We start from the raw sequence: 3,030 nt of genomic DNA, 5'->3' as shown, positions 1-3,030 counted from the left end.
TTCTGATAACCCGATTTCGTCTTCCCTCTTCAGACCACTCACATCGTTCACCGAATTGTTTACCGGAGTTGAGAACATAGGATAAATTCTGCTAGTATCACCGGACTTATTGACGATGTAGCCTTGCAACGTTAATTGATCCATGCTCAAAACATTCCGGTCTAACTCCGGAGAATAAAATACACTTTGTATTCTCATTATTTCATTGCTTGTTTTAATCTCAACCGACCCAACCCCTCCTGTGAATAAGAAATTGTTTCCCCCAGACTGTGTGTCAACCCCAACAATGTGTTTAATGCGTTTAAACACATTTAGGTTTTCGGCAATGTGGTGTGTAAATACAGAACTAACGTACCAGATATCGCTCCATAGCCCTCCCTCGGTACCAACAACAATCATCTCCTGATGATCACTAATCACTCCTTCTTGTTTCTGTATTCCCGTGTTCACCGCCTGTCGAATTAATTGGGTTGCCTCGATTTCCTTTTTCTGACATGAATAAATCTGGTGCCCCGGCTGGTGACAATAATAACATGTTCTCACTCGAGGAATTCGTTTGTCTTTGCCGTTCATCTAGTCTGTGCAGTGTTGGCATGGCATCAAAGTGGAAGTGGATTTGATTTCGGTCTTCTTCTTCCCCATTAACGCTCTGATACAACTATGTTGGGGATCAGAGTTTATATTTGCAGTGGATTCATAAGACATGGTTGAGTTCTTGTTCATGAGTGATCCGAATTGTATTTCCATGTTCAGTATATCGAATGAATGCAAGGAAATCAAACAAAGAATAATGGACAATTCGAGATAAATTTGAATGTCTTGATGCCGGATCATGTTGCCGGCAATCAGATATAAATACATAAGTTTTTGGCTGTTGATTTTGGCGGGTAACTGCTCCGGCAGTTATTTGAATCTTCACCCGCTTATCAAACCGAAAATACATAAGCTTATCATTCTAATATCCGAATACATATCATACATATCATATCTACTTATATAAGTGTGATTAAATATATAAAACCTAATAAAGTTTAATAATTCTAACACTAATTAGCCTTCTTATTTTCACGTTATTTACAAAATTTCTAGAAGTTAGAATGAAGATATATAATCAACTAGAGACTCCACTGATTCATACGAAGAGCCACCTTCGATCATCGAAGCATCCAATTTTTGTTTCAAAACTCTTGACCTTTCTCTGATTTCTTCATCCGCCATCACTCTTCTTATCGCATTTGTTATCTCTTCTCTTTTCCACCCGTTATCCAAATACACCCCAACCTTCTAGGCATCGCTCACGTATCTCGCATCCAACGGTTGATCGCCCCCAAAAGGCGAACAAATCATAGGAACACCTTCACAAACACTTTCAACCGTCGAGTTCCATCCACTATGTGTCCAAAACGCACCAATTGCTTCATGTCCTAGCACTTCTTGCTGAGGAGCCCATTTCACAATCCGCCCCCTCTCACGTGGGAACCCATCAGGCAATGGCTCAAGCCATGTTGAACCGCTAACGAACCCAGGTCGAACCACCCATAAAAACGACTACTTACTATCCACCAACCCATGAACCATTTCCATAAAATGTTTCTCCTCCACTTGAGCAACACTACCAAAACTAATAAAAACTACAGAATTACGTGGTTGTTGGTCTAACCAAGGGAAAAAGGATCGATCTTGGTCTAGTAAGCTGCTGGATGCGGTTGTAAAACGCTTCGCGAATGGTATCAGGAAACATGGTGCGGGAATGTCATGACGAATGGTTTCGAGCTCAAGCTGTTCCAGTTCCTTGAAGGAGTTCCAGATGATTCCGGAAGATGCTTTCGTCTGTTTCACCATGTTACTGATTTTGTCTCCCATGCCGTCGTTGTCTTTCTTGAACCCGATCTTTATAACGTCTTTCACTTTCAACACAGGAAACTCCGCCACTTGTTCTTCCAGACCTTGAATGAAATCAAACAACGTATTTATATACGAACAGAAGACGATGGTTAACAAGTTAGATAAGAAACGGACGAAAGCATAACTTACGTTTATTGTTGGGAACATTGTTATAACCAGACCATAAAGAAGAGGTGTAGCGGTGTTGTTGGAAAGATTGAAGTAACCAAGATCATCAAGAAGGGGTATTGAAGCATAAATAAGAAAACAGAACAGGCTACTTGATTAAACAAGCCGAGGGTGGTTAATGTTAGCGGAAGCCGTCATCATAATCGACATCGTTATCGTACTCGTGTGTGTTTGAACAGGGAACAGAGAAACATGAAAAAGGATATTGTATATTGAAAATATCTTGGTGAAAAATAATGTTCACAGAGATTACATATATATACTGGTCGGTTAGTTTGATAACCGCCACTAACATAATAATAACCTATGATAACTATAATATTACATAATAATAATAATAATAATAATAATAATAATAATAATAAACAATATATGCTAAGTTTACATTCCAACACCATCCCCTAAACTTAGCATCGGTAATGGCTCGTCACGTCGGCTTTCATGATAAACGCATTTTTCTTTAAACTTGTCATGATGCGTCCATAGATCCACCTTGATTTGTTTCGTGATGCCGAGTAAGGTAGTTCTGAAATTTTCATTTCCCATTTTGTCGCTGAAAGTCCTTTTAATCGTCGTTAATGCCATTTCAGTGCCGCTAAATCGTTTTGTCGCTAATCTGTCATCTGTCACTATCTTTCTTCTTTTGTCACAGACAGTCGTTAATAATTGTTCTCGCCATTCCTGCATCCTTCTTTTCTTCGTTTTAACAACTGTTGTCAATTGTAATTTCCTTTTTGTCGCTAACATTCTTTTTTCTGTCGCTACAACTATCCTTTCTTCCTCGCTAATTTGTGTCACTAAATGTACTAAATGTACTGTTCTTTTCTTTCTTTCTCGATTCCCCATATAATCATCCGACACTATTGATTTCTTCTTTTCAATCCATGATTCATTCTTAATCATGTGTTTCTGTCTCCTCATATGATTCTTGAAGAATAAAATATCATGATTTCTTTC

General features: G+C 38.6%; 1 pseudogene; it reads right to left on the bottom strand.

Moving 5' to 3' along the window:
* Window positions 1-1,046: 1,046 nt before the first annotated feature.
* Window positions 1,047-2,052, bottom strand: LOC110907779 (annotated as a pseudogene).
* Between the last annotated feature and the right edge of the window lie 978 nt (window positions 2,053-3,030).

This window comes from Helianthus annuus, chromosome 14, assembly GCF_002127325.2.
Source record: "Helianthus annuus cultivar XRQ/B chromosome 14, HanXRQr2.0-SUNRISE, whole genome shotgun sequence".
Classification (NCBI taxonomy): domain Eukaryota; kingdom Viridiplantae; phylum Streptophyta; class Magnoliopsida; order Asterales; family Asteraceae; genus Helianthus; species Helianthus annuus.
Note: the sequence above shows the minus strand (reverse complement) of the source record. Positions and strands in the feature narration are given on the sequence as shown.